Source organism: Silene latifolia, chromosome Y (assembly GCF_048544455.1).
Source record: "Silene latifolia isolate original U9 population chromosome Y, ASM4854445v1, whole genome shotgun sequence".
Classification (NCBI taxonomy): domain Eukaryota; kingdom Viridiplantae; phylum Streptophyta; class Magnoliopsida; order Caryophyllales; family Caryophyllaceae; genus Silene; species Silene latifolia.
In genome coordinates, this window is record NC_133538.1 from 145,166,501 (window position 1) to 145,178,089 (window position 11,589).

The 11,589-nt window shown below is 39.8% G+C and overlaps 1 long non-coding RNA gene across 2 annotated transcripts; it reads left to right on the plus strand.

Moving 5' to 3' along the window:
* Positions 1–391: 391 nt before the first annotated feature.
* LOC141628022 (uncharacterized) lies at positions 392–3,770 on the plus strand. 2 transcript variants are annotated; one of them, XR_012537089.1, is made up of 4 exons: positions 392–534; positions 634–701; positions 1,932–2,018; positions 3,419–3,770. It is a non-coding gene; the product is annotated as an uncharacterized LOC141628022 (long non-coding RNA). The 2 variants fall into 2 exon arrangements; XR_012537090.1 differs by lacking the exon at positions 1,932–2,018 and having other exon boundaries at positions 3,419–3,561.
* The last annotated feature ends 7,819 nt before the right edge of the window (positions 3,771–11,589 follow it).

Consider the following 11,589-nt stretch of genomic DNA (forward strand, 5'->3'; position numbering starts at 1 on the left):
GGATTTTGGGAACAAAACCGTCCAATTAGCTATTTTGAGCTTATTTCACTAAAATAGCAATTTTTATTAATATCCGTTAGTTTTGTAAAAATCGCTAATAATTCCGATTCAAGCTGATCTCGTATTATTTCCGTTAACTAGCTGAGTTTATTTTATTTTCACTCATTAAATTTATTTATTATTGATTCCGTTTTATTACTGAAACTTTTACTAAAACCGATTTTATTAACTTGAGACGGTTTTAAAAACGAGTGAAATTACTTAACGATGAAGAAACGTACGTATAATATATAGCAGGCAAGCAAGCTCGTCACTTATTCTTTTATTATTATTATTATTACCCCCGTCCCTACCCCATTCTTTTCCCCTTCCTTTCTTGTTTCACCAGCAACAACGAAACAATAGCAACAATCAACAGAACCCCAAATCACCATTTTTCCGTCGACATTCAACCTCAGATCCCGGCCCATTTCTCGACCAAATTCCGTAATTTTTGTACCATTCTCTTCCCCTTTCCTTCCTCCTCCTTTTAAGGTAAGAAAGTCTCCTTTTTGTAATGGTTTCGTCTTTCGCCGTCTTATAAAAGTGTCATCTTTTAGCTTCTTTATTCCGTTTTCTTGCCCTTTTATGAAGGATTCGAAGACCCGGGGTGAGGCTCGTGCCTTGTGGACCATTTATTCGAAGAATAAGGGGCGTTTAAGGTAACACGATTCTACCGATCCTATTATTAATACTATTGTTCGGGGTTATATGAAATCTGTGCTAACTATTTTTCGTATTCAAAATTAAGTGGTGATATCTGTACTAGTATCTGATGGTAATTGTTGTCGTATTATATGAATTAATTATAATAGTAATAATAATTTTTGTCAAACTTTGTGAGATGGGATTTGAATGGATTATTGGAGACAGGTTGAGAATTGGTATGTTGAGCTTTGAGATTGTTAGTGGCAGTGGATGAATGAAAGTCTAAGCTTTGGATTAATGGCGTAGTAACGTAAATATTTCGTTGATTGAAATATTGGTTTATTGGATTAAAGACACACGATTATGTACCACGAGGTTAGTAGCAATTACTTAGGAATTTTGATAGTTGTTATAGTATAATTTTATGAGTACTACTAATTTATGTCTCTAGTCTTAATTTTATTAGCTTGTGAGATGGGTTTATAATTAATGTCTTAGATGGTCCGAGAGTTTGGTATGTCTGATGAAGGATGCTTATGTTAATTATAGTCAGTTGTGAAGTTGGTGGTCTAAGAGTAGTATGAATTTATATATTAAAGTGCACATTGTTGTCAGGGACTTAGCAAGTTAAACGATTGAAAGTGTTAAGAGGCCTTTGCGAAGTTACTAAATCATCAAGGTGAGTAGTATAATTGGGATTAATGTTAGAATATTGTGGTATTGTATTATTATTGTCGTATCCTTTGTTCTTGGCTAGTGGGTGAGTAGCTTGGAGTTATACTCTAAATGTTGAGCAATTCCTTTAATGGAATATTTGACAATATCGATATTGAAATTGAGATGGAAATCTGGTTACTATGGAGTATTATATTATAGGACGGAGTAATGAGAGAGATGGGGTAGAGAGTTGAGATTGAATTAATTTTTGGGGACGAGAGTGACTTTTATAAGGTTGGCCTAGCAGCGGCCTGGCCGTGGCCTGCTGTAGCCTGGCCGTGGCCTGTTGTAGCCTAGCAGCAGCTGGCAGTGGCCTAGCTGTGGCCTAAGCAGTGGCCTGGCCTTGGCCTAGGCAGTGGCCTGGCCGTGGCCTAGGCAGTGGCCTGGCTAAGTCGCGAGTTTGGGCCGTATCTATAAATTGTTTTGACGCTAGTTTGGTTTATTTAAAATATAATTAAATTAATTTCCGTCTCATATTTTATATAACGATAATTCGTTAATATCGTCCTTTCACATAATTATTTTAGGTGACTCATATGTGGTTGAAGATGAAGAGTAATTTTGGGTTTTAGAAGCTTTCTCAAGTTTATTGCTTGTCTCTTTGCTAGCTTAAGGTAACTATTCCGAGTTACTCGACGAATTAATGTCACATTAGTAGTTGATGTTGTGTTTGTTGTTTGATAAGTGTTTAGGTGATTGATAATGTTTTACTTTCGTTTTTCACATGATAAAAATTGGAAATAGCATGAGAATAATATTGCGATAAATTTTGTCATTTGGGCCAAAGTAGGCCAAGACTCTGAGCTGGGCCAGATTGACCGAACGAGTTTGGTCAAGCTAGGTTTAAACCGATCACCTCGATTTGACCGATGACCGTCGCGGGACTCGGGTCGAGGGTTTGTCTTTGAGGTGAGATTGGATGTTTTATGTTATGCCTTGATATTTGTAATTATCATTTCACATGTTGGTTGTTGGATGCTTTGGATGCTTTATACTTGAGTCTTCTTGCCTTGTTGCCATTTTAGCGTGTTCTCATGAATTATGAGATTAACGGTTAGCTGGAATTTGGATTATTATTGATATTGAGGATATTGTTGGATTGTCTGCTGAATAGACATTTATATAGCCTTTCACATGATAGAATGTTAGCATTTATGTTGGTAAGTTGAACTCTTTGCCCTCTTATAGTTAAGTGGGTGTCTTACTTGTCTTGTGTGGTGTGGGCTAAAGTATTCAAGCTGGGACTAGCTGGGACTAGGTCCTAGGTGAGTATTTTGGCCTTCATCATAGATAGGTCTTTATAGTCTCTGACGAGTATATGTTCACTGCTTGATAGCCTTTGTGTTCCTGACTTGGTGGGTTTATATCCAAGTTGGGGCATGATCTCGTTACTTATTTTGAGAGTAGGTGGTCAGCTTAAGTACTAGCCAACCCTTTGGTGGACTCCTTAGGGTACTCACTTTGTTTTAAAAAATTGTGGGTCTTGGGTGCGGTGGTGTGTATCCGCATGTCTAGGTCTGCGCAGATTTTAGGCTAGGGTTGTGTTGTGTCTTGGCCATGTTTTGATAGAACCTCTGAGCCAAGATACCGGTTCGATTACCTTCCCTACCTCGTGGTATAGACTCGAGTTACAAAGTGACTATTGACCGTACTAAGAACTTATGCATGTCTTTGATATATTGCCCTTTCTTGTTTGATGATTCTATGAATCATAGAAGGTGAGATGCAAGCCGGCTATGGTTGATAGAGTTTGGATTCCTGGATGTTATGTGATTCACATGATAGTGTAGTATGAGTCGGTCTAGTATTCACATGCTAGGACTATGTGTTGTTATATTGTTCTTCACATGATAAGCACGATTGTCTAGCATCTATATGCTAAGGCTATGTGATATTCATATTCATATTCTTATGTTTACATGTTATATTAATTATGACATTTCGTGGCTGGGAGAACTCGGAGCTACTCCCCACTGACTGTGGCTTTCGTATTTGTATAAAATGCGAATGACAGGTAGGTGATGCATATATGGGGTACATGGACGAGCTAGCGAGCAAAGTAACCTTGGGACCTAGACTGGTTTTATTTCATTGTGACCCTTAAACCCTTTTTATGTCACATACATTTTAGGGACATATGTCTCCCTTTCTCATATTTGGTTTATATAACTTTGTTTCGCGACTTTAGCGATGTTTCATTCATGAGATTTATTTTGGACCTTGCATGTTTGACACCTTCCCTTTTGGATATCTTTATAACAGGTTCAGGTTTTAAAAATTACAGGTTTTTACCCAATTGAACCTATTACAAACATATCCTGTCAGTTTTTCTGTAGAATTACGTGTTTACTTTTCCGCAATAAATGAGGGTGTCACACACTTACTCTTCAAAAGCAACAAGTTGAAGAAGCAAGAGAGGCCTCTATCAAAGGTCTTGTGCATCAATTTGCGCAATTGACAACTGAGCCAGAGGATGTTATTTATGACTCGGATTTCGATGACTTGGATTTCGAGAAAGTCTTCAATGTTGCTGCTTCTGATTCAGCTATGGAGTTGGTCGATCGAGCAACTGAAACAGCTCGATCGACTGATTAGGATGAGGATTTCCCTCGATCGAGTGACTTAGTTGCTCGATCGAGTGGTTTTGTTGAAGAGGGTTCTCGATCAAGCGACCACATTGCTCGATCGTTTGGTTTTGGTGAAGAAGGGACTCGATCGAGTGATTTATTCACTCGATTGAGCACAGTAACTTTGGACAGCACTGTTTCATCACCCGAGGTTGTCCCGACTAGCGATGAGAAGGTAAACGAAGGTCATTCCAACGCATTAGAAGGTAATATTTCTTTTGTTGACCCCGCTATAATTTGTGTTATGCCTTCCGTTAATTCATATACTGCTTTTGAATTAACGCCTCCGCCCCAACTCGGGAGCAATTTGGAGGAAAATCGTTCTGTTTCTTCTTGCGCAGGTCTAGTGAAGTTGAAGGACCCGGGAAGGGGATCGCAAGATTCTATCCCGCCAAAGAAGAAAGTGCGGAAAAGGGTTGATAGAAGAGTGTTGGACGCTATAATTAGCCACCGCCGTGCTGTTGCTGTGCTTAGGGGGCCGATTGTGAAGCTCTTAATGGCTGAAATAACTGCATTCAGTCAGAAGCCGAGTAGGAGGTCGTGGATTTGCTGACGAAAGATGGTCAAGCTGGGACCTATCTGCAAACTAGCGCTGTCCGATAGGCAACTCGGAGTTTTTACTTTTTTTATTGTTACTTTTTAATACTTTCGTTTTTATTTCGTTGTGTACTTAATAAACTGCGGAATTTTTAGCCTTGGTATTTGGCGGTATTTTTGGGACGTTATTAGTTGATTGCAGGTACAACTACGCTATTTTGTCGCTTCTTTGATGCGACAAAGGATTGATCGAGTCTTTACTTACTCGATCGAGCGACAAAGCCACTGAAGCACTCGATCGAGTACCTCCTTACTCGATCGAGCGATCCCCATTTGCATGCCCTCGATCGAGCTCCTTCCTTGGTCGATCGAGAGAAAAGCTGGCCATATGTACTCGATCGAGCGGCTGTTTTGTCGATCGAGTACCTGCACCTCCCATGTCTGGTTCGGTTTGGGGAGGTCCGTGGTTTGCGCGCTTTTGTAAGTTTCCGACTCATCCTCTCTTTAGTTTGCATTTTCTTTTCCTTTACTTTATACAATGGGGACATTGTACAGTTTGGTTTGGGGAGGGTATGCATCCATATAGTGTATGCATGTTGTTTTTACTGCATTTATGTAATCACGTTTCAATTTCTGCATGCATTGTTGTTTAATTTCAAAAATAGAAAAATTCATAAAAATAAAAAAAATTCGAAAAAACCAAAAATATTACGTTTAATTTTGCATATTATATTGAGTCGGATTGGAGTTATTCATTGCTGATAATTGTTTTTTCTGCTTGAGCCTTGCATTGTTTCACATCTTTTAGCAAAAATCTTTTGCAATTTGTTGAACAAGTAGACTTGACTGAAATTTTTGCAAACTACATTACTTTCTGAGGTTTAGAGCTGATTTAACTTGTGTCATTTATGACCAGTTTATTTAGGATTGTGAGTAGTTACTCCCTGCATGTCGTGTAACATTAATTTGCACAAGTATGACATTTAATTGCTTTTTGCCTGCATACATTTGGGTTAGTGGATGGTGTCACAGGTTGGAGAGTACTTGCAATTTCCTTTTTCTCATTCTTACCCATTAACTCCACTTTTAGCCAAAACTGCCAGTTGACCCATAAACTACACCCAAATCTTAGCCTACCTTGCGTTGAGCTAATTTAGTGTTGTTTTGTGGTACATGTTTATCGTACCTGTTTTGGTTTATATTCATTTGTTATGGAGAATTTGGAAGTTGATGTCGGAATTGGTTATATGGAAATATTAGCTGAAAATCAAGAGATGAAAAAAAAAAAGAGACAGAAAAAAAGGAGGAAAAATGAAAAAGAAAAAGAAAAAGAAAAGTGAAATTCCCAAGTTCTAATTTGTATTTGTGAGGGAATTGTTAACGCATAATAAGCTAATTGGCTTTTTGTTTCCGATTCATCTTCTATTTGGATTTTAGTGAGTTTTATGCCAAGGATGGTACTGAGTTTATTATTATTGGAGTAGTAAGTCGGATGGATTTATTTGGTTTGATAGGTTCTAGCTTAACGCTTTAACTCCTCTTATCCAATATTGTTTTGCCCCTTTCTACCCATTACCTCACTTATCCAAACTTTTGCAAGTATTCAGCATGTGATTGATCCTGAACGGTTGGAATGTATGCGTACGGTAGTTAGAATTACTTATCATACTATATTGCATGCACGATTGTGTTGGTCGCAGTTAGGTGAGCGACTGTTATTTCTTCTTTCTCTTTTACATATAATTTGCTTACCATTTGCTTTGTTGAGAGAAGAGTGACCCAGGAGAGTCCAATTTTGAAGTCTTGCAAGGTCAAACGTTCAACATCTTTTTAAAATATGCATAAGTTCGTTTGCGTGACATTGAGCTTTTAGTAGTTGATTCATGAGCATTAAATTGGTTCAAGTCGACGGTTTTCAGTTTGTCCGTGTTTTACTCCTTTCTAGTTAGTCTTTAGTTAATTGCATGAGTTTGCTTGAAGACAAGCAAGGGTTTGGTTTGGGGAAGTTTGATACGTGCATTTTATATAGACCTTTTAGGCCATATTAGCACGCATTTCCATGCTTATTTCGTAGTAATTTTACTACAAATATCCCCCGAATAGTCTACTTTGGTTTGTTTTGTATTATTTGAAGATATGAGCCAGAGAAGATCATAATCAAGCCTAAAACATGTCCCTACGCATGCATTTAGGAGATGAGTTGAGTCAGAGCTTGGAAAGTGCTGTTTTGAGATGCGCATTGGAGTAAGGAAGTTAGGCGAGCCAAGAGAGTGCTTCAATTTGCTAGTTCTTTCTTGTAAGAGCCATATCTGGAGTTATACAACAGCGATTAAGGTGATTCCAGTTGGAGGTGAAAGCTTATCCTCTTAGCTTTCCAACGCCACCAACCACGCCCTATTTGTCCCAGTAACGAAGAAATGGCGGCCATTTGAAGTTTGGTGCGCAAAGCAGAGTTACGTGCTGAGCTCGATCGAGAGCCCTTCCTTTTGCATCTTGATCGATCGAGAGCTTATGTACTCGATCGAGAGCTTATGTACTCGATCGAGAGGTCTAGTGACTCGATCGAGAGGGGTTATCGCGTGGGCTTTAATTCCGTTTTGTAATTAGGTTTGTTTAAGTTAGTTTTAGTATAAATAAGAGGCGAGAAGTCAGAATTAAGCCTCTCTTACTCTCTCACGCCTTATCACTGTTCCTGTAGCGAGGAAACGGAGGAAACTCCGTCTTCCATTCTTATTTATTTTCCGGATCTAAACTCTTGCAATCATTATTTATCGGTATTAATCTTAATTCCTTCTCTCTTTTCTTCTTTTATGCTTTGGTCCTTTATTATGCGTAACTAAATTCCTTGCTAGGACATTAGGGGATCCGTGATTATATTAGATTAGCAATCGATTTTATTATGATAATGCTCATATGATTTTTGTTGTTTTCGCTGCAATTAATTGTTATAGTCTAATTGAGTCGACGCAGTTAGTCTATAGATCTCAGTAAACCTTGACCTGGACCGAAAGGTTGGAAAGGGTGAGACTCGTAGCGATATATTAGGACGCGGTAGTGAGGGCGAGAGCTAAGCTATTTGTGTTTTAGGGCGAATTAAGGACCGAAAGGTGACGTTCGTTACCCCTTAAATCTTTTTGCTTGACCTTAGACCTTGATTGCTAAACTGATTAATCATGGTGAACCGACTGTCTTAGCTATCCCTCTTCCCTTGCTTTTCTCTTACTCTCTCGAACTCGTAGTTTAGAAAACCAATTATTTAAAACCCCCACTTGTGACTGAATAAACGAACCGTTAAAACAGATATCTTGCCTCCCTGCGGATCGACCCTTATTACTACCTTTTAGTAATTTGGTTTTATAAATATTATTTTTGATACTAAAACGACGGTATCAGAGGGTCCCATTCCCGACGCGCTCATGCACGATAATTCTCCACCTTTTGAACAACCAGAAGTCAATCCTCCACCATGTCCTACTGAAGCTGAAAAGCGACTCCAGTATTTGGAGGAGCAACTAATGTATCTCAAGGGGGATGACATCTATAGGGAAAACAGTGGCAAATATGAGGCAGTAAATGCTCAACTGCCAACCAACTTCAACATGACTGACATCCCAAAGTTTAAGGGGCATGAAAACAATTTGAACCATATTCGTGCATTCAAAGGTTATATGTCTATCAAAGGCATTAAGCCAGAGATGTTCTTAAGGATCTTTCTTTCATCTCTTGATACTATTCCTAAGCAATGGTTCTACTCCTTAGATCACAAGAAAATTGCTACCTGGGACGATGCTGCAATTGAGTTCACCAAACAGTACGCAGATAATGCTAAAATTCAAGTCAATATGCGCACTCTAGAGGTTCTTACCCAAAATGAGAAAGAAGGGTTCACCGACTTCCTAAGTAGGTGAAGAAAGACTAGCATGCAACTCGTCGAACGCCCAGACGAAGCTACTCTTGGTGAAAAGTTCGTGGACAATTTAAGGCCAATCTATGCGAACCATCTGAGATACCAAAACATAAAGTCTTTCAAAGACTTAACTGTGCTAGGAACAACAATTGAAGACGACATCCGTAAAGGACTCTTGTCCAAAACGGTAGGTCGCGGATATCAAGGCACAACGAGTCTTTCTTATGGCTCCACTAGCAAGACCGACGAGGTCAACCTTGTCGAATCGTCTACTAAGAAGAATAATCCGCAGGGAAAGTTCACCAACGCTGGTGACTTGTACTCCAATGCTTTAAAAAGATTGATGAAACAAGGCAAACTCCAACCCATAGGACCTACACCTGACCTAGAGAAGAAGTCTAGATTCTGGGATGAGAATACCTACTGCGAGTACCATAGAGGCAAAGGGAATGATACAGAGAATTGTTTCAAATTGAAGCATGCCATTCAGGATATGATTGAAGATGGGCGGTTGCCTATACCTCCTGCAAGCAAGCCTAGCAATACTCAGAATCCTCTTAGAATTCTGATGATCACTAATAAGGAATACACCTTGGATTGTTCACACCTCATTTCTCCCGCTGAAGATGAGGTCAATGCACTAGAAAATGACGAGAGTTATTCCTCCATCTCCTCTACTATCGCTGATTTTGTCACATGGGCAAAGGTTGTAAGTAGACAAGTTTCAGAGCTAGAAGCTACGTGGCATCCCTACGCAATCTAAGCACCATGCCCAGGGGAGATATGCCAGTGGTTCCAATCTTATCTCAAGGATCCACAATGCAAGAAGTGATCGCAGTAACCGACAATCTAGTCGAGCAAATAATCAGCCTAGAAGCTGAAATCATAAGCTTGAGAGAGCTCAGTATCGTCAATGGAATATGGGGGGATGACGATGAAGATGTTTACCTCAAATAAAATCCTCTAGTCAAGACTAGTGAAGATCAAGATATAGAGCACCTTACTCGCTCGGGACGTCCATATCAAAATGTCACTCAAGGACAAACGAGTGGTCCAGTTGCTAATGGTCCAACTACTAACACCAATGTCATCACACCAAATGATGGCGAAGATACATCTGCTGACTATTTATTGAAGCAACTTCAAAAGACAAAGGCTGATCTTTCAGCCTGACAACTAGTTGCAAGTTCATTTCCTCATCGTCAAGCTTTATTGCAAGCATTGGCTAAATTGAACATAGCACATGACACTACACCTAATGACGCCGTCAACCTAGTCTTCCAAGACTCAGTCATGCTAAGTAACCTAGTTACTTTCTCAGATGAGGACTTGCCTCCCTTTGGCGTCACTCATAACCTCACTCTAAACATCACAGTCACATGCTAAGAAAAATGTACCCATGACTTTGGTAGATGATGGCTCTGCAGTCAACGTCATACCACTAAAGACAGCATACAAATTAGGCATGAAAAAATCAGACTGGACTCCTACTAACCAAGGCATTCGGACATACGATGGAACGCGACGTAAAGTAGTGGGGCTGATTAACCTTACCGTGGCCACTGGGCCAATCGAGCGAAAGGTTAATTTTCAGATAGTGGACATCGAGGCATCTTTCAATATGCTTCTAGGAAGGCCCTGGATTCACACTTCCAAAGCAGTGACATCCACCTTACACCAAAAGATCAAGATCCCTCTAGATGGCAAGGTAGTGACGATCACTTTGTAGTTACAGATCTAGTGCATGAGTTTGGAGGATTTCAAAATCATAAACCTTATAGAGAGTGAGCTTGCTCCCTTTTACTTCGACTCATACTCCAACTTGGTGGTCAACCACATACTTAAATCCCAGGGATACTTCCCAGGAATGCCACTAAACCCTATCAGAAAGAGTACCTTTACACCTTTTAAGGAAGGTAACTCCCAAAAGTTACCACTAGGCTTCGGGTACAAGCCCACGAAGGCCGAAACCCTCGAAATGCTTACTCAAGTTCAGAATCGCAAAAGCAAAGGAGTCCAAATGCAACCCTATCTCCCTACACTAAATGGGTACTTCGTCTGGGAAGAGGATTGTGAATATTTTCATGGATTTCCCGAACATTGGCGGTACAGAGGCATTCAACTAGCTGGAATCGAGGTCTTCCATGATTTCTAGTTCATTCCTCCAGACACGGTTCCTACCGTCAAAACTCGTCAGACACCTTATTTTGACGAACAGGCTGTTAGCCTTCTATTTGGAGAGGATCGATTCGTCAAGGCAGCGTAAGATGAGATCATTACCATGATACATCAAGATGACCATTTCAACCCTACAGCACTGATCACTGACACCAGCTCAAATCAATAGAAAGGATGGAGAAAGTCGATCAAGTGGACAAACAATCAAGGAAAACTCTTCAAGGTCACTACTGGAGAAGGAGAGATGTTCAAAGGAGAACCCGAAGACGATGAATTCGAGTCAGAATCAGAGTCGAAATCAAAGTCTAGAGAAGTCGCTAGAGAGTCTCCTCGTGTCGTCACTCCCTACCCTTTTTTTTCTCCTAGCATAGTATCGCCTTGTAACAGTAGCCTTGGGAATGTCCCATGAACTGTCCCTTTACCGCCATTGACTACTGCGCAGTTGGTTTCTTTGTTTCAGCTGTTTTCAAACTTTAATATGAATAAATCTGATTCTGCTTAGTCCTTGTGTTATTCAGAATTCAATTTTGTTTACGATGATAATGAGGATGATCCTAACCCAGACTCAATCAAATTACCTCCTGTTAGGCCTGGAAATCCGCAGACATCTCTGATCAGTATCTCATCTTGACCTGACTATCAGGCTATCAGGCTGTCAGGGTGTCAGGGTATCAGGACACATGAAGATAGGCGCCAGGCCATGGAGAGGACAACGGTCAAAATATCAGGACGAAATTATATCAAGAGCTCATATTATAAATGAAATATATGCGCAGCATTGAATGAAAAGATCTCGCAGTAAATACAGTAATTAAGGGAGCAATATTGACAATTATTATGGACAATTATGGAGAATATTCCGCATTAATTCTGGCATCAGGCAGCCGTTCAAGTGAAGCTTATATAAAGAATACTTTGAAGACATTTGCAACACAT